The 20,542-nt window shown below is 47.2% G+C and overlaps 1 long non-coding RNA gene and 1 pseudogene across 1 annotated transcript; both read right to left on the bottom strand.

The window, feature by feature from the left end:
- Nucleotides 1-5,539: 5,539 nt before the first annotated feature.
- On the bottom strand, nt 5,540-8,480 carry LOC100146858 (immunoglobulin lambda variable 1-40-like; annotated as a pseudogene).
- A 6,313-nt stretch (nt 8,481-14,793) lies between these two features.
- On the bottom strand, nt 14,794-16,607 carry LOC138915306 (uncharacterized). Its single transcript, XR_011421107.1, has 2 exons — nt 16,460-16,607; nt 14,794-15,313 (listed from the first exon to the last, which is right to left on the bottom strand). It is a non-coding gene; the product is annotated as an uncharacterized lncRNA (long non-coding RNA).
- Between the last annotated feature and the right edge of the window lie 3,935 nt (nt 16,608-20,542).

Here is a 20,542-nt window from a genome sequence, read left to right as displayed (position 1 = left end):
TGTCTTCTCTCTGCCACAGGAGCAAGGCCTCCAGGGTGCTGAGGGATCCTTTTGGTTTCAGAGCCAGGTGGGTGACTGGGACTCAATGACCTCTTCCTGAGTCTCCATCAACAGACTTCACTCCATCTCAATTGGATTTTGCCCTGAGATGGCATGACTTCCAGCCAGCACCCATATTTTTAATATAATATATTGTTTCTTTAAACAAGGAAAGAAGAAAAATAAAAATTATATTGGCAAATGCAAGAAACTTACAGAGAAATTGCCCCCACGCCGACATGGCACACTTCGTTCCTCCTCCACCTCACAGCTCATGCTGGATGCCTCAGAGAAAGGTCCTGTAGTGATGCCACCTCTAGCCCTTTACTCGCATCCTGGCACTGGGTGAGTCGGCTCAGGGGTGCTAGGAGTGTTTCTGGAAGCCAGTCCTACACGGGATGCTTTCTAATAGCTTAAAAATCGTCTGAGCCATGAAATGTATCCTTGGAGAACTTATGTTTGTGGGACCCCTCCCAGCTTCTGACTATAGAGTGAAACCAAGTCACAGTTTTCAGTGATGGCTTGAGATTTTAAATCGATTCCTAAGTGTTTCTGGATTTTTGAATGATATTTTGGGAGAGCTGAGTCATGCAATGTTACTCTGGCTGAATTTTAGAAAGAAATCCCCAGGAGTCCTTTCATAATAATAGAAGTAGAGTGGCTTCTCAAACTTTAGTGTTCAAAAATCTCCTGGAGAGCTCATTGAAATACAGATTGTTAGAGATCATGCACATTTCTGATTCAGGAGTTATGCCTGCGGAATTGCATTTATAAGGCTCCAAAGTAGCGCTCCCATTTCAGTGCTAAATGATGTATTAATTCGGTCTGTATGGTAAAATCAATAAATGAGGCTATGTCGTTAATGGTCTTTGAATAAGAGGAGTCCCACAGGGAGCAGTGGGGTCTCTGAGTCTCACTGTTCATTGATGTATTTTTAGCTGAGCCCCTCCTCTCATTACTCTAGGCCCAGAGGGAGAGAGGGAGCACAGAGTCAGAGGTGTCACACTGCAGAGATGGACACACTGTGGGACAGGCTTCAAGTGGCAGGTGACAATGGACCACTGGATAGAAGAATGGGGCCGTGGAGCCTCCCTCCTCATGGTGGTGTCACCATCTCCACCCTCTCACTTTCTCTCTGCCTCAAAGAGCGGGGCCTCTGAGCATATGAGGAGCCTGAGTTCATTTCCCAGTCAAGGATCTACGCCACCCATCTGTCAGTTGTCATACTGTGGTGGCTGTGTGTGCCGTGGTGCTAAAACTATGTCACTGGTATTTCAAATACCAGCAGGATCATCCACTGTGAACAGGTTTCAGTGGAGCTTGTAGATCAAGACAGAAAAGGAAGAATGACCTGGTCATCCGTTTCCAAAAAAGGGGCACGAAAACCTTATGAATAGCAGCAGAGCATTGTCTGATATAGCGCCGGGAGATGAGAGGATGGCACAGAAACACTGGGCAGGGTTTCACTTTGCAGTGCACAGGGCCTCTAAGAGTTGCAATCGACTCGGTAGCATTAGCAACAAGAACAACAAAATAATAGATTGACAGATAAGACCGTATTATCTCAACAGATCCTGAAAGAGCCTTTGACCAAATTTAAAACAAATCCCTAATAAAAATCACATAAAAATAGAAACAGACAGACACACTTATAATATGGTAATATACACTTTCTCCCACACAGGCACAATCTGGTCCTACAGCCAGCTTCTTAGCTAAAGGTCTGGGGGAGTGGGAATTTCCAAAAGACCAGGAAGACGCAACAGGAGGGGCTGTCCATGCAAATGGTTTCCATCCAGTCACTGCCCAGCCCCTCCCTGAGCCCTGGTGCTGGAGCTCAGCTCACACCACACACTGAGGAGGATGGAGGTCAGCTTCACCCCTTGGGAGAGCCCCGGGAAGAAGCACCTGCTGAGACAACACAAAGGTCCCTGCTCAGGGGACTCTGCCAGGCCAGAGAGGACACAGCTGCTGAGTCCCCATCAGCGAGCACAGGGCCCAACCCCCAGGCCCAGGCTCCTCTGAGTGAATGGTCATCACAAAGCAGCTGTGTATGGACCACACCGCAGTCCTGCAGCGCCCCCTGCTGATCAAAGGGCACACCCCACACAATGGCCCAAAGCCCTGAGAGCCCAGCTGGTTTCTGTAGTTCACCAGGTTGCTGCCTCAATTCACACATCCATGGTCTGATCATTTGATAATGGCATTCACATACACTGGAAGTGACGGCTCTTATATCTCACTCTCAGAAGGCAGTGCACATGGAAGGTGCAGAAATATACAGAAATGTGAATTGAAGGTTTTTCTACCCTCAGAGAAGATGTTGCAAACGTTGTATTCCTTGTTTTTTCTTCTCTTTTTTTTTTTGTCTGAGGAAGATTAGCCCTGAGCTAATTTCTGGCTGCCAATCCTCCTCTTTTTGCTGAGGAAGACTGGCCCTGAGCTAACATCCGTGCCCATCATCCTCTGCTTTATATGTGGGATACCTGCCACAGCACAGCTTGCCAAGCGGTGCCATGTCCGCACCCTGGATGTGAACCGGCGAATTGGGGTGGCCAAAGTAAAATGTGCACAGTTAACTACTGCCTCACCAGGCCACCCCCATATCCCTTCATTTTTATGTGGTTGAGAGAGTGCTTACATGTCTAGTGTTTCATCGCTTGTGCATTAAAGCAATGAATTCCAAATAATCTCACATAACCTTATTTGTGTCTTAAACTCCAATTTTTTAGGTAACATATTTTTTCTACTAATGAGAAATCAAGGAAGAACAGTGAATCCTAATATTTGAGCTGTGCAACTCCCATCACACCATCTTGTATTACAGTAAAGTCCAACCCGGCAGAGAAAGTCTTAGACCCTCATTTGTTGGCTTCTGTCATCCATCTCTCCCTGTTCAGAATCGTGTCTTCTATGGACACAGAGCTTACCAACCCCATCATTCCTTCTTCACAAGTTTTCCCACTGGGGTGCTTCATAGCATTTGGGGTTAAAAAGTTGAATATTAGAATAGCACTTATCTTGCTAACACCTTGTTGACAAATGTCTATCTTAGATGTTCCTCAGTGAAATATTATTTGACATCCATCCAGCTCACCCACACTCTGCAGTTTATTTGCTCATGGCGCTTGTCTCCTGTGCTCACAATTGTTCCCCCATCCACCTGCTCCCCGTGGTTTCTCTCCTCAGGCCCTGCAGGCCCATCGCATCCTTCTCCTCTTTCTCTGCATGAATCCGTGGAACCCAGTCCAACTCCCTGCTCACCTTCCCCAGGGTCAAGGGTGAGTTTCTCTTCTGTCCTATAGACAATGAGATCACCATTATCACTTAACGTCTCCTCTTGATTGAACTCGGAACTCCAGACTCAGAGTGCCCAGGAAGGAGAATCATTGTCTTTGCCTCAGATCTGCTCTTCACCCAGGTGTGCAATTCAGGAGAATTCAAATATTCTTTCAACAAACACGTGCTGAGTTTGTCCTTTGAGCCACAATTTTCTGGGCTCTGTAAATACAGCAGTGACAAAATGGTGGAAAGTTCCTATTCACAGAGAGCTTAGCTCCCAGCAGGAGAAACACGCAGTGCACAGACTCACAGGATTCCTCTGGGCATCTGGAGCCTGCTTCTGCTGGCTGAGGCCCCCTCACCTCCTCAGGACATGGACACCGGGATTCTCTGTGCTCTGTCTGCAGCCTCCCCTCAGCTGCACACAGCTCTGTGCCATTCCAGGAGCCACATGCAGGAGCCCAGCCCTGCACCCCCGGCCTTGCAGAGTCCCTCAGTGTGGCCTCGTCCCATAGTTCGCATACTATATTCCATTCTTTACTCTGTAGTTAGAGTGATATTTCAAGCACATGTATCTGATAAAAGCATCTCCCTGCTTAAAATGTTCCCATAGTTTCTCTCACCATCAACGTTATGTAAAGATATTGAGTGTCTCATTCAAGGGCTGTGTGTGTCGCCATCATTTTTCACCCCTCCTGCCCCCTCTTCCCCGGAGTCTGTACAAAAGCACAAGTGGGGCTCCTTTGCTAAGCGGATACTTAACCCTGAACCCTGGTGCCCCCTTCTCTTTGAGCACTTCTGGTCCTCCTGTCCCACTGCTGTCCCCTTCCTTCAGGACCAGGATCAGACAGCACCTGCTGGAGATGCTGACCACGCCGAGATGAGCGAATACTTGTTTTATTATAATAATTTGCTAGGAAATCTATAAAGTTAAATCTAACCCCCAGTGTGCATATTCTCTTCAATAGAATAAAGGATAGAAATACTGAACAAAGGACACAATTATAATTCTTATCATCATTTTTATTCCTAATGAGTTGACTCTGTTTACATTCCCCAAAGAAGTAGATGTATATTGCGTTATTACTTTTTGTTTAAACATTTCATGTTTCCAATTTGGTTTGGGAATTATTATCCTTGGACTGAGTCAGACATCAGGACAAATTGTTGTAAGTAGAGATTTTGTAGCATTTGAATTCAAGAACATCTTTACTATGACGATCTGTAAAAATGTGACACATTAGAGAGCCTGGAGGACTATTCCTCAGGATGATTTAGTTTGAAAACTGTGACAGACAAGGGCTTTCCTGCGTGTGGGGCAGCTCGCAATCTAGAACGTCCTCTGCAGGACCAAGGATGCTGCTCTCACAACGATTCTAAGACATCGCTTCTTTGACACGTGATGTTTCTTTGATCCCAGTTTCAAATGGAGAACCTCTAATATAAAGCCACTTAGAATTATTACTTTTGTTGATTTATCTATTTTCCCGTCTTACTTCAAAGAATGGGACTTCCCTTTGATTCCAGTTTCCTGACAGATTGTTTCAAAATCACAAATAAGTTTTGAAATTTCATCAAATTCTTTTCTGTTGAAATAGTCACTGGTTTTTCATCAATGGATCACAAGCCTGTGGTATGGAAATAATGAGCACTGACCACTGCCTCATCCCGTATGTAAAACTCAATTTAATTTGAATCACGGTGATAAATATAAAAGCTAAAATCATAAAAGTTCTAAGAAAAAACATAGTAACATCTTCATGTCCTTGGAATAGACAAAGTCTTCTTAGGTTGAACACAAAAATCACTAACCACAAGAGAACAAAATAATAAACAAATGACCTAAAATTTTTAAATATTGCTTAATAGGCGAGTGACATCAGAAAGATGATGGAATAGGAGGTCCTCCACTCGTGTCCTCACTCAGCAACCATGATTTGGTGGCCATCCACGGACAAAAGTGCCTTTGTGGGAGCTTCTGGATCCAGGTAGGAGACTGTGAAATCACGGCGGGACCCAAGGCTGAGGAGTGGTATTTGAGAAGGCAGGCCCATGCTTGGGGGTCCTGGCCACAGCCCCAGAACAGCACCATCTCCCTGGGGACACGGCAGATCTTTTTTTATTTTTTAATTTGTTTTTTTTTTTTTTTTGCCTTTTTCTTGGCACCTGCATGCCTTGGCCAGAGACCCAGCAGGAGTCACTCCTGCCCATGCCTCAGTTAGCAGCCCTGACAACGGTGACCCTGGCTGTGAACCCTGAAGCAGCCCATGATCCAGTTCCTGTCCCTCTTAGCCACAGTCCAGGAGCAGTCCTGCCCATCCAGGAGCTGGAAAAGACACACGCCCATCAGTGCCCTTGGAGGCAGGCCTGCTGACCTCAGTCTGACTGGGAATCTTGAGGCCGCCCTGTGCCCTGGATCCAGGACTGTGCAGAGTGGTCTGTGGGCAGGAAAGGGGTTGGGGACGTGCCAATCCAAGCCCCAAGAAGCAGGCCTTCAGACTAGCACCAGCTGTGGACCCTGAAGCAGACTTCTGTCACAGTACAGCCCTTATCAGATCTGGCCCAGGGCCAACCCTGCCCAACAAGGAAATGGTCCAGTGCCCAGGAGAAAGCCCCACCCATCCATCCACTATTTTCTCCTTATTCTAGGGTAAAACATTGCCCGGGACCTTCTAATCTCTGCACTGAGGGGTTGTCTTCCTTTACGTGCGTCCCTCACACTTTGGTTTCTAGGAGAGTTTTCTTGATTTCTCCTACTAGACTCTGCTCGCCTGGGACATGACCCCATCCTAACACCTGCTTCCCAGCACAGCCTTCCAGCCCCAACAAGGGATGTCTGGGATCAGGATGTGTGGACCCATCTGCTTTGACCCTGCCCAGTGGGAGAGCAGACCCCCTGCTCTGAGGCCTGAGGTCCCATCTGCAGCCAAGTCTCAGCCTCTTCAGCCTTCCTGTGTTGTTGGCTGATTTTCTTCCTCAAGAAAATGAGAAAAGAAACCAAGTAGGTGTAACCAATCCTTTATACATAAAATAACCCTCTGGAAGCATTTAAACACAAACCCATTACAGAATTCCACTAATGAGGTTCAGATTAAGTAATCTGATAGAAAATGTCATGTTTGTGCTTTTATAAAGTGGGAAGTTTCTACTATGGGGGCAGCATTGAGAACAAGGGGACTGAGTTCTTCCTTCATGTTGTGTTCCACTAACAACACCCTGAAATTGAACAGGCACAGGTGAAGTTTTGATCAAATGTAAGACGAGAGTAAGCTAGAGATGTGCATTCCTAATGAGTAGTCCCATTTGACAGAGCTGATCCTCTCTCTTTAAAATGTGAACTTCAAATAATCCTGCCTCAACTAGATGGAGCCATCATGTTGTCTCAATTGATTGACTCACCCACCACCCACACTGTTCCCAAGAGCCCAGCCTCAGTTCTTCTTTATCCCAAACCCGTTCTTCAATACCTCGTTCCTCCAAGACATAGGTAATCTTAATTTTCTTTTCTCTCCCACCTGCTCCACGCATTAACCAGACCCTTAGTCTGCCATTTGTATCATCCACAGTTCTTACCTAGTCCCTACCTGCATTCAAACCTCCTCCTCCTTCATATTCTTCATATGGGCCTCATATACTTAAATCAGATTCTGTTTGTGAGATTTTCTGACAACCCCTCTAATGCTCCCGTCTTCACCCCACCAAGCTCATCCCTCCTTACCCTGCCAGGACATCTTTTCTGTACAGTATATTTTGCTTGTTTGCACTCTCTCTCCCCCCAGACAGTGTCACCACCCTGAGCATGGGAACCCTTCTTATCTTGTCCACTGTCTGTCCTGAGCCCCTACAACGAAGTCTAACCCATAGTAGGTGTTCAGTAAATGGTGTGGATTCACATAATCTGGAGAATCAACTAACCTGAGTCAAACACAGCTGGACTCTGTGTCCCTGGTTCTGCTCTCATTCCATGATATGGACTGAACTGTATCCGTTACAATCCTATGTGGAGACCCTAACCCTGTTGTGACTGTCTTTGGAGATAAGGCATTGAAGGAGGTAACTAAGGTTAATGAGGTCATAAGGGTGGTGCCCAAACAAGTAGGGCTGGCGTCTTTATAAGAAGAGGAAGAGAAACCAGGGGTGAGTGCGCAGAGAAAAGTTCCTGTGAGGACACAGCAAGAAGGCAGCCATCTGCGAGCCAAGCAGAAACCAAACCTGCCAGCACTTTGAACTTGGACTTCCAGCCTGCAGAACTGTGAGAAAAGACATTTCTGTTGGTTAACCCACCCCGTCTGTGGTGTTATGTTATGGCAGCCCTGGCAGACACACACACCCCTGGTGGACTCTGTCCCCTGGGCAGCCTGCGCCAGCATCCAGGAATGTCTGCTCGATTAGAGAAAAACAGACAACGGGTTGAAACCAAGGGCAAGCAGTGGGGACAGATATTGAGAGGATGAGGGCACATCTTCAAGACAAAGTTCCCTGGATCGAGTATCAGAACTGCTTTTGGCCAAACAAACAAAGGAAGCAGCTGACGTGGCCGAGGAGTGGGGGCTGCACAGAGAAGCCCCATGGATGGTGGGAGAGCAGGTTTTTGTCTCACTTCCCCACGGGCCTGCAGCACTGTGTCACTACTCAGGCTGTTGTCTCCTGCTGAGCAGTAATAATCAGCCTCACCCTCAGCCTGGAGCCTGGTGGTGGTCAGGGTGGCTGTGTTGCCAGACTTGGAGCCAGAGAATCGATCTGGGACCCCTGAGGGATGTGTGTTAGTAGCATAGATGAGCGTTTTGGGGGCTGTTCCTGGGATCTGTTGGAACCAGCTCGCACCATAACCACCCCGATGTTGGAGCTGCTTCCAGAGCAGGAGATGGTGACTGTCTGGCCCAGGGTCCCAGACACTGAGGCGGGCTGAGTCAGAGACTGGGCCCAGGATCCTGGAAGTGAGAGAGACACATAGATGGTGATTCTGGAGTCAGAAGACAAGAGAAAGCAGGGTCCCAGGCATCTTCCCAGTGTCCCTTCCCTTGTCCCCATATCTAGTCACCTGTGCAGAGAGCGATGAGGGTGAGGAGGAGAGGGGACCAGGCCATGGTGGAGATCTTCACCGAGTCCTGCCTTCTGTGGCCCCACAGCTGAAGCAGAGCTTCCCCCAAGTCTCTCCCATCCCCTCTTCATACTCTGAGAGAGGGAGGGCGCACACGTGCAAATCAGACCCTCCCAGCCTTCTGATCCCTCACTGGGACTTGGGTCAGGTCCCACTACCTAAGGGTGACCAGGGGGTGGGGCGTTCACAGGGATGAGCCCTGAGCAGAGTGCACCAGGCAGTGCCAGGTGGCTGGTCCGAGCTGTGATCAATGCCAGAAATGTCAGGAATGAGCACTGAGAGCCCCCTAGTGTCCAGTCCCAGCCCTCAATTGTGTCACAGGGTGACCAAAGCCCATCAGAGACATTTCCTGCATCCCCACCGTGCCCCTGCCTTGGAGTCAGGTCAGGTGACCCCTTGTGTAGGCTGCACATCACCACAGGGCAGTCTCCACTCAGACTCTTTGGGCTTAGTCTGTCCACAACTCCTTTGGCTCTTCAGTGGTCTGGACTGAGGTGGTGTCTCGTACACAAACTCCTCTTAGATCAGGATCAAGTGCAGAGCAGTGACCGGCCCCATGGAGGCAGGTCCCCTTCTGTGCAGGACACAAATTCTTGTCCTCTTCTGTGGTCTATTAATTGTTAGAGATTAAGCAGCATGTCTCAAACTCTCCAAAACTTTGCTTCAAAGGTCCTATTCCTGGTGGAATGTGAGTACTTTGATTTTTGCTACACTCATCTTTGACCAATAGTTACCATTTTCTGGTCTCCTCACTAATGTATGAGTTGAATAGAATGTTTCACATGGCTCATCCTATACTTGTATGAGAGTCAGGTGTTAACTTTTCTGAGTCAGGCTAACTCTGATCCCAGCTCCAGGACACAGAAGAGGAAGGTAACTGGGACAGAGCCCCTGAGACCTGGGCCCTGTGAGGGGGAGAATCTCAGAAATGAGCCCTCAGTGAGGTGAGGAATGACTTGCTTGGGGAACAGGACAGAAGGGATCTGGACTGGAGTGTGTGTCTAGACATCCATGAGCTGGGCCTCCGGGACTGGTCCTCACCTGAGAAAGGAGGCAGTTGCAGAGGAGGAGCCCAGGCGATGGCAGGCAATGGCCACTAGTGTGGGTTCTTGAGATGTAATCACCCTTCTCACTCCCTCTAGGAAGAAGACATCCTCATGAGGGAGTTTTGCTCCTTTCTCCCTCTCTGGAGACTATTGAATTTCAGCCTGGGGCCTCACTGATTAGAGTGGGTGTCATTTCACCTGAGACTAATCCTTTGCAGAACATTAGAAAGATCAGGGTGCCAGAATCAGAGTTTTATGAGACAGGTGCCCCTGGTCTGTGTCCCCTGCCCAGCTCCCAGTGTGCACAGTAGGAGACCCAACATGAATGAATAACGAGGGTGGAGACCAGATGATGCCTATGCTGGGACCACTTTGGCAGACCTTCTCTCTTTTACTCTCCTCTCTGGACCTCAAATCTCCCAGTCATGTGGGGAGCATGTGATTTGCCCCAGCTCCAGCTCCAGGGACAGGCCTTTCATTTTCCAAACCAATCAGACAATCCCCATGCTACCTACCATGATGGAGTCAGGGGAGACGGTGTGAGTGATCTGGTCCAGTCCTTGTGAAGTCTGAGGTTCCTGTTCAATGGATGAGGGAGGGCAATGTCTCTCATTCAGGAGGGTTTATTGTATGGATGTAATGTATGGGACTTCAGGGACATTTTTGACCCACGTGGGAAATCAGCCTGGGGACACGTGACATCATGGAGAATGGACAACTCCAATAAATCTCAGAGAAGGAGTGAAGTCCATTGAGATCACACACTTGAAAATTACAACATTCCTGTCACCACTGAACAAGGCAGGAAAGCTGTTGTCTATATTTCCATCACAAAGGTGAGCTCAGGACCTCAACCCCACACCTGTGTCCATAGACCTTCATCCAGGTGCTACAGCTCACTCACATCTCACCCAGTCCCCAAGCACCAGCCTCCAAACCTATTTCCCACATCCCCTTCCTTCCCTCCAAAAAACATGTGGCATCTGACCATCGTTCTCCACCTCAAATGCTCCATCCCTCATCCAGGACTGTAGTGTGATCTTTGTACCAAATCCACAAAGCCCAACAGGCCCCTGCTTTCACTCTCCCCACATCCCCACTCATCTTCTATGAACAGCTGGACTACATAAATTAATCAGACTCCTGATCTTCCTTGTCAAATCCTCTAAGGGCTCCTAGCCCCCACCCAAACCCAGCACATAATTGTTGTTCAATGAATAGTGCAGATGAATGGACCCCTGAATAGTTGGCCATCCTGAGTCAGACCCCACTGGACTCTGTGTGTGTCCCTCATTTTTCCCTGACCCAGCATTGACTCTGTCCCCATGGCAGCCTGCCCCTGAGATTTAGAAATATCTGATAAATGTAAGACAATCAGATAATGTTTTTCTGTCAAAGGCAGACTTTGGGAACACATATTGGGAGGATGGGGCTTTATGCTATAGACCATGTTCTCTGTAGTGGGTAAGAGAATCTTGTTGTTGACCATACAAACAAATAAGGGTACAGAAGAGCCGCACTTCAGTGAGGACACTGTTTGCACAAGTATGAAAGAGCCAGTAGAGCATTCTCTGTGCCTGCCTTGCCCAGGACACTGCCCTCTCAGGACCCGTCCTCAGCACCTGTGCTCGTCTCAGATCCAGGGTCCACGAGCTCCTCTGGCTTCACTCAGCTCTCCTGGAGGACATCCTGATTTTGCAGATGGATCTCTGTGATGTCACTATCCAGAATCATTCAATGAGTAGGTCTCTTCACGGAGATAGAGGGTGAGACATTAATTGTCTCCAGATAACTAAAGACTTCCAGGCAGCTACATACAGGATGTATTGCACAGTCCTTATGTTCCTCGATATTTCAGGATTAACTGACATATAACTTTGCTTCTGCCATGTGCCTGGGGTCTCTATTAGTGGAGGACCATGTTAAACCAAGATCAAGACCTGAAATCCTACAATGAATCTGTTGTTTCATGAGGACCAAAAATCCATATAGGATACCCTGGCAGGCTGATTGTGTTGTTCTTGTCACCGCTACTGTTGCTGCTGTTGTTGTGAGGGACTCCTGTTAGACCCCTCACCCCCACTGCACAAGTACTGCTGGTAGACATCTCTCTTGGCCACTAGAATACAATGCCATCAGGGAAAATGTGTCCTCCCTCCTGCTGACTGCTCTGGGCTTATTTGCCCTTTATTGTTATTCTGGAGATTTATTATTTTGTCTTCTGAATCTTATGATATATTTATGGTTGTTTTTACTATTTTACTTTAGTTTTATCATTGTTTTCAGTCTGAAGATTGGTGAGTAAAACAGTACTATGAACATCTGTCTTTTTCTGAGATTCATCCTCCTTCCTTGACTTAGTGGCATCAGGATCTGTCACCCAACCCACACTGGTCCCTGATCAGGTTTATTTGGTATCTACTCCATATGCTGACATTGAAGAAAGAACAGGGCTTTCTGGAAATTTCCCTGTAATATCAGGGTTCTCTGTGATAATGAGGGTTGGGTCATAGACTAGGTCCAAAGAACTAAACCACTTTCAAATATCCTCCTCCCCCCAAAAAAAATAAACAAAAAATAAGTATAACTGCAAAACAATTAAGATTTGCTGGATTAAACTTGGGAAAGTGAGGCAGTGATGGGCCTGAGAGCCAGGTCCTTAACGGGAAGAGCCCTCTCCTGCACCTGGAATCCAAGAGTTCCTCGAGGATGCGATCTGAAGAGAAGAAGAGAAGCTCTGCTTTGTGAAGGTTTCAGAGCTCAGGGAATGACCAGCAAAGCAAGGGCCAGGCTCATGGGACAGGTAGGGGATTGTGCAGATGAGGACCTGGGTGTCTGGGGTCACACTTGCTGGACTTCGCTTGTCCATTTCATCCTAGCCAGCATGAGACAGGGAGGTGTGATTATAAGTTCTGGTGACAAAGTGATTTTCTTGCTTTGGAAAACCGGTAGTTAACTAGGTTGTTTTCATTGCATTGATAAATGTAGAGTGACTCAAAAGCATCATTCTCTCTGGTTTTAGTTGCACAAGTGACAGCAGAAGCCAAAACCTGGGCTGGTGTTGGCCACAGGCAGGGAGAGAGGAGAGTTAGTTCAGACTGGGGACTGGAAGGCAGATCCTTGTTTCACTTTCCATGGACCGGGAATGACATGGAGGTTGTGTGCAGCTGTTTGACAGTAACAATCAGCCTCATCGTCAGGCTGGTTGAGGAGGTAAGGTTGATAGACCCGGATCTGGAGATTGATCTGGACCCCCTGAAGGCCCATCACTGCTGCTCTAGGTCACAAACTTAGGGGCTCTGCCTGGGGGTCCTTGGTATTTGGGTTTCCATGACAACCTACAGTGTTTCTCATTACAAGAGATCATTTGGGTCCTTCTAAAGAGCTTCACAGGCTGGAATTACTTCATGCACATATTGAGGAGTTTCTGGTCCCTCATATTCAACTGAACCTCTCCTATACCTTGTCTAGTTGGAAAGGGCCACAGAAATATATGAAGAGAGAACAACCCAAACCTGTACCTGTAGGCTCAGGAACACCCACCCACAGGGCTTCCCATGAGGTCTGAGTGGGATCAGCTGTAGGAAAGTCACATTCACAAGACCTACTTCGTCCAAATTCCCGGAGCAAGCTCAGCATTTTCCTCCCCTTCTCCCTGACATCACACCAGCCCCTAGTTCTCATGAGTAAGCTTGTAAGGACCACAGGGCAGTCCCACAGTGACCCCTGCTGGTATCATGTGGAAAAAATGAGAAATGATAAAAAATTCTAAAATATATCTTTTATTAAAAAATACATAAAATGCATCCTTTCCCAGGAAGACACAAATTTGATCCATTAGAGACAGAGTAAGTAAATGTACCAATTTCTTTAGAAATTATAAAGATCGCTATTATAGAAATACTCCGCAGAATGATATGAGACACAGAGAGTTTCACAGGAAACATCAAGCAAGCTTTCAGAGATGAAATGGTTCCAATTTATTTCTTTTTTATTTTTTGTGTTCAGACACATGAAAATTTCCATAAACATCTTAGTTGATGGAGTGGTGAAAGGAGGTGTTTCTGCAAAGATGAGGAACAGCCAAAGTGACCTTTATCTCTATTATGATTCAACCTTGTCCGGTAAGGATTAAAACTGCAACAACAAAGGTGATAACAGTGGCCAGGACTTGGCATTGATGAGAGTGAACAGTAGACATTCTTAACAGCCCAAATGAATGTTACGGCCTTAGACACTCTGGTGCTGGTGCAGAAGCGACAGCAGAGATCTCCTCAAGGAGTGACCAGTCACTAACTGTGACTCGTGCTGGTAACAGTTAGTAAGAAAGGAGCAGTGGGTGGAAGAAGGGGAGCAGAGAGGAGGTCTTGGCCCACCCACCTAGGGTGAAGAGCACCTTGTGAGTTCTGAGGCCACAGCCCAGGTCTGAGGGAGCATCCGCCTCCTCTCAGGCTGTGTCCTAAGTACTATCAATCATCATGTTTATGGGGCCTCTGTCTGGGAGCCAGAACAACCCACATGACACAGGCTTCCAGAGCAGTAAGTGGTGACCTTCTGCCCAAGAGACCAATACACTGAGACAGAGGATGGTGAGTCTGGGGTCAAACCACCTGTTCCTGTGGAACTGAGGAGGAGGCAGGTCCTGTGTGACCCCAGGGGCTCCTTTCCCTAAAATCCCACAAAGGACCCTGTATAAGAGACTGGGAGGGAAAGATTCCATGACATTCTGGAGCCACCACAGAGCTTCATCTCCTGAGGTGGCCCTGTGCGGATTCTGCCCACAAGCTGTCTTTCCTCTGGACAGATGTTCCTGGGAGCCCACTTCCTCCTTGGGAATGCAATCTGGCTCTCCATTGTCTATCAGGCCCAACCTGCATCACTTGGACAAGGACTGCACAGGAAAAACAGATGACACAAATTTCAAGGAACGTAGTCAGGCAGCCAGACCCAATAGCTTATAAGATAATGGGGGCCTCACAGGTAAAGAAGTCACACATCAGTTTGCCCAAGTCCCCTTGAGCCCACTGAGTGGTTTCCCAGCTGTCTGGTTAGCACCTACCTCTGAGGAAAGCACCATTCTTGAATTTAGGTAGATTTCTAGGATAAATAGAGAGAAATGGAGACTCTGTAGCACTTGAATTCAAGATCATGTGTAACTGTGACAACTTGGGGCAAATGTGACTCAATCGAGTCTGGAGAATGATTCATTATGATCATTTAGTAGAAAAACTGATGGAGGAGAATGGTCCTTCCTCTGCTTGGGTGATAAGCAAACTCTTTCGGTGGCGCTAGGAATCACACACAAATTGGAATGGACTCCACAGCTCAAGTTTCAGTGAGTGTGCAATTCTTCAGATGTAATACTCAATGGCTCATGGATTTCTGTACAACTCCTGCTCCTTTGACTCATAGGAGTGCTTATATGAAGTGTGGATAAATTGGAGCACACTGACGACTCATCCTTGATGTGAAGTTAGCTGCAGGGTGTGAGCAGAGAGTGATGGGCCCCCAGAGGGAGGGGGAGGGCCTGCATCTTGATTCCTCACAGAGCTGGAGCTCTGTGTCAAGAGCACCCATGTCTTGGCCCAATGGTCAGTCTTGTCTTAGGACAGGATCTAAGAGACCCTCGGGAAGCATTCCTTGCCAGACCTGAAGCCAGAGCTTCCATCTCAAATGGCTGAGACAAGAACTCCCAAGGACCACGTTTCTAGGGATTCTGCCTGGATGCTTGTGTTGACAGACCACACTCTTCATCTCTGTGGACCTCCTTTTTCTGCTGCAGATGATCCTGTTCCTCAGAACAACACCATGGGTGAACGTGTCAGCACAGCCTGGAAGCAGGAATCTACAAGATATAAAACATAGAGGGAAGTGGGATTTGCGGTCCCTGCTCACTTTGTCTACAGCCTAATTCCCTTGAGAATTCGGAGCGCCTGTTTTGAGATTGGCAGAGACGTTGGTAAGTGAGGGAGAAATTTCAAAAAGAAGAGAGTCACCACTTTGGGAACGAGAAAATCCAAATATAAACTGACAAGAAAGTCTTGCTGTTGCTGTGCTGTGTAAGGAGGGGAAGACTCCAGGGAGGCCAGCTACCGACTCACTTTTCATTCCTCACTTGAGCAAATGAGGAGACACTCCGAAATAAAGAAGAACAGCACAAAAGTCCATCTCAACCTGACACTGCTGGATGGATGAGATTGGCTCTGGTGTCACAGAAGTTGATTGTCATTCTCGCGGCCTGGGGACTGAAAGAGGACTGGGACCTCTGGGAAGAACTGGTCAATAATGTTCAACTTCATACTTAATTATGATCAAGAGCTGTTACTGGTGACATGAAGGAAAATGAACCAAGATGCCAAGAGAACGTGGTTGTTTTAATGTGTCTAGAGATTTGATGTGGTATCTCTAGTCCTGGTTGTCTAAATTACACTGCTCTAGCCGCTCTTGTTGCTTCTCCCAGGGCAGTAGATATCGGCTTTTTGTCCTGGAGTCCCATGCCCTGGAGGAGGCTGGGTCGGTGGGGAGCCTTGCAGAGACCTGTGAGCACAAGGGAGAGTGTACATGGTGGAGAGAGTGGGGCAGAGCTGGGGAGGGGGCCTCACGAGCATGAGAGTCAGGACCCTGTACCTGTGTAGTGTTTAAGGTCAGTGAGAAGAGGGGAATCCAGGATTTTGTGTAGACAACCTACAACTCTATTCCTCCAGCCCCAGAGCTAAGGCAGAGACACCTCACATCCCTTCCTCTATTCCGTATCTACAGCATCCGCTTTGGTTTTTTGGCCCCTTCCTGGGACCTGTTCTGTGGAACAATCTTTGATGATTTGGAGGATGAGGAATTCTGTGCCCTGGGTCCTACAAAGGCCCTGAGAGGTCTGAATCTCAAGCATGCATAGGTCAGGGAATACAAGATCTTCCCAATAGGCATGACTTCCCACTCTATATACACCCACAAGACTGGCAGACCACACCATGTGCTGCAGGGACACCCCCACCTGCTTTCCTAGACAGAGTGAGGCAGCTCTTCGTCTACTTCATGAGAAGGGTCTTCAGATTGTCTTCCCAGGAATTATGGATGCAATTTCCATGTGTAACTCTTATACAGTCAGAGCCCCTGAAATCCCAAGCTGCCCGCTCAATATAGACCCTTTATTGTCCTGACTCTCCTCCATCAGGTCACAGGTCAAAGGGGCCTTCACTGGGGTGAGGTAACAATCACAAACATGTCTCTCCAGGTGCACATTACAGGTGACAGCACAGCCTCATCCCCCAGTGGCACCTGCCCAGGCCTGCTGCACCCACCCTCTGCCCCTCAGCCCTCAGAGCAGCGCCCCCCCGGCTTGTGCCTCTTCCCTGATCAAGCTGCTCTCCCTACCTTACCTTGATTTGGTTCCTCAACCTTCTAATCTCCTTCCTGCTCCTCCCCTTCCTCAGACACAGGCATCTCAGGGGCCACAGAGCAGGATTCTCCCAGGGCTAAATGAAGGTTACGTATTTTCTTAGTGTTTCTAATATTTCGTGTGAAGTTCCCCACCACTGCAAGTTTAGTTTACCCAAAGTTATTGCAATGATCGTATTAATCAGTTTGGAAGAATTATGTCTCCACCACGTTGAATTTTTGATTCATAAACTGGACGTATCTCTATATTATTTAAACTTTTAATTTCTCTAAGGAATTTTTATGGTTTCCAGGGCATAACATTTCCATACTCTGTCATATTTATCCTTATATATTTCGTATGTATGATGACCTGGTGGAACTTCCCAGGCATGGGACATGACAGTCATCCAGAGTAGAGGGTCACCTCCTGTCTTAAATGTCCCCACATGCCCTGACCAATTTTGCAAGAAGCAGCTCTTTTTTCATCTTTTCAGTTCCAGTATCCAAAGATGAGAATTCCTTCATATAACAAGGTCACTGTGAACACATTTCCACTACACTGAAAATAAATAACTAAGTCTTAATATTCTCATCTTTTTATATTTTGTTTTGATCCTATTATTTTCTTTTCTCCATACTTCTTCAGTGTAGTTATATCACATTTGTACAAAAAAGTAGTGTGAGCAAACACAGACCAGGAGAGATCCGTGTAGCAGAAAGGTAGCTGTCTGCATAGTTTTTAGAACACATCTCTTCTTACTCACTGGGGTGCATAGTTGGGACAATGGGGAGGTTTCTTGTGGAGCCCAGACCTAGCTCTTTACAACAAGCCAGGTGGGAGCTTACCAAATCCTGTCCCCTTTGACTGTGCCACAGAGCGCAGCACTGCGGGTCCACGCTGTGCACACACCTGCAGCCTGTTCAACACGTTGAGCCTAGTTAGGCTGGGGGTGACTCACCCATGAAGATGCTGTGGCCAGGCCTGCATTTCAGAGGGAAAGGCAAGGTGTGAATTCAGCCGAAGGGAAATATCACAGTCACTGCGGTTTATCTGCATTCTCACAAATGAAGACTCACCGTCCAAGCTTATTTTTGAAATTAATAATGATAATAATAGTCGTGGAATAAAATGAAATAAAAAAGTGCCCTGAGAACAAAACGGAGTCTGTGTGGCTGCTCAGGACCTAAAAACAAACGGAGTCAAGTGGCCATGATGGAACAAGGATGCAGTCATATACTCTGTTCTTGAAAAAACCACAGAATACCCTCTTAAGCTCTTGACTCTACCAAAGTTCTTCATTTAAAGAAAATCTTTAACAGCGACCGGGACCTAACTAATAAAACTGTGACCTGCGCCAACCAATCAGCACTAAGCAGGCTTGTGTCCCTCAATTGCATAAGTAGATCTGAGTGGGACCTGGGAGGGAACTTCTTATAAAAGAAAGCCCCTTCCTTTGTTCTCCCAGAGGGCACTTTTGGTTTGCAGCAGAAAGTGAATCTCCCTGATTTGCAAGCCGTGAATACAGCTTTTCCAAGGAAATTCCTGTATTGCAGAGATGCTTGTTGGCGTTCTTTGGTGTCAGAGCAGAATCTAAAGTGAGCCCAGATCACCCCCTGGACCATCCAGGACCAAAACCTCAGTGCCTGCAGGAGCCCTGGAGCTCAGCGCTCCTCCATGGTGTTGAAAGATGTCTGGACAAGTCTTCTGGCATCCAAGACCTTCCACGCTTTCATGTAGAGGGCTCAGAAAGGTGTTTGCCTGAGGGGACCCTCGCTAAGGTTCTAGGAAAGGGGGTGGGTTCCTATTGGGTTGTTTGGATGTCCACTCCTATTTCTTGTGCAGTAAGATAAAGTTCTCAGCAGGCAGTTCCCTTTCAGTGAGATAAAGTTTGCTTGAGCTCAACATGGGAAATTCACGTTCAAAGACAGTCCCCGCTGATCAGCCGCCCTCCGGTACCCAGGCCAGGTGTAGGTTTAAGAATTATGGCCTTGGGTCAGGTAAATATCTTACGCTCTGGACAAAAGTCACCAGGGCTAATTGGAATTGCACTAGCCACCTTGGGTGTCTTAAAAAATCCCCGAATTAGTTGATCTCTGCACACAATGAGAATCAAGGAAATATCGAACTTCCCATGACCAATAGGAAGCCTATTTTAATTGGTATTTTGAAGCTTCCAAATGAAACCAGGAATCCTTTATTGCCCCGTCAAAAGAAAATAATTCAAAATTAAGTAGACTTGCCAAATTAGAGAATGACATCTGTGCCAGCGACAGCACTTGCAAAAATGAACCCAAATCTGCTGCTCCGCCTGCCATGCCACTCAAGATTCCTGTCCTTCTCCTTCCACCCCGCTATCTCCAACCCACACCCGTCTCTTGCTGAGCTCCCCACTCCAACTCCCCCGACAGCCCTGCCGCACCCTCCTTTCCTGAACCTCACTCACCTCCCTCCTTTAATGCACCCTTCAGGTTCTAATTAACACTGTAGGAAATGGGGACCAACAGGTCATTTATTCTCCTGGGACTAAATCTGAATTGCTGGCCTTAGTTAGAGATTTCTCCAATTGTTAGTTGATTCTCTTGAATTTCAATGCTACTTTAGCCTTATAGTTAGCACTTACCAACCTGGCTTCTGTGACCTTTACTAGGTGGTTCACAAGCTGGCTGGAAATGTGCTTGCTCAGGACAAAAGCAGCCGAATGGGAGAACCTCTTAGACAATTTTAGTCTAACCAGGGTCCCAGCCCTCAAACGGGCCCAAAACAGGCAGCCAAATTGACCAAAGTCATTCCCTTAATGCCCCTACACCACACCCCTGACCAAGTCAATAAGAAGGCCACCCGCTGCTGCATCTAGAGAAAGAAGGAACCGCTCCTGGATTTTTATGATCGATTTGAGCAGAACTCTGGTATAAAGGCACTCATTGATGAAAACTTCAACCTGCTTATCTCTCTTTTTACTGGCCTATAAGACATGCTGGCCACTCTTTTAAAACAACCTGAATTGGCTGGCTAAATGTCCACATGAACTTGCTTCCTTGGCAAACCAGTTATCTATGACTTTAGAAAAAAATATAGACTCATGAGCCTTAGTGCGCTTGATTTTCAAGAAAAAATGGCAAAACTAATGGCTTTACAATTGCAGCAGTTTAAAAAATGCTCCTCAGCCCTCCTCAAACAAACACTGCCACCACTCAATCAAGAAAATACTTGGGTTTTTCTGTTTGTTTTGTAGAAGACGAGAGCATTTCAAAAAAGACTGCCAGAAATACAAAAGATGGCTCCAACAGCACCCCAACAAGTCCACCCGCCCTTTGGCCCCTCCATTACATGAAGATTAGGGGGGCTCCAGGGACTTCAAGGGGCATTCTCTCTCCTCACTGCCTACCCACTGGGAAAGATCAATTCAACAACGGGAAGAACTGATCACAGCTCTTATCAATACTGGAGCTCCCTGGTCTGTCCTCAACCCCGACTCTTTATCTATGATCCGTCCCTGGGCTACTAAGATAATCTGAATGGTCAGGGGCTCAAACCAACCAACGACCCTGCCTATGTCCTCCCACTTGGGTCCCCCTGTGGACAACACTCATTTCTTTTATTACCCTCAGCCCTGATGCATCTCTTGGGAAGAGACTCCCTCTGTGAGCATCAGGGACACATTTTCTTTTGAGAAAAGGGGGAATTAATGTTTGAAGT

Source organism: Equus caballus, chromosome 8 (assembly GCF_041296265.1).
Source record: "Equus caballus isolate H_3958 breed thoroughbred chromosome 8, TB-T2T, whole genome shotgun sequence".
Taxonomy (NCBI): Eukaryota; Metazoa; Chordata; class Mammalia; order Perissodactyla; family Equidae; genus Equus; species Equus caballus.
The sequence above is the reverse complement of the archived record's forward strand: the minus strand, read 5'-3'. Positions and strand labels throughout refer to the sequence as shown.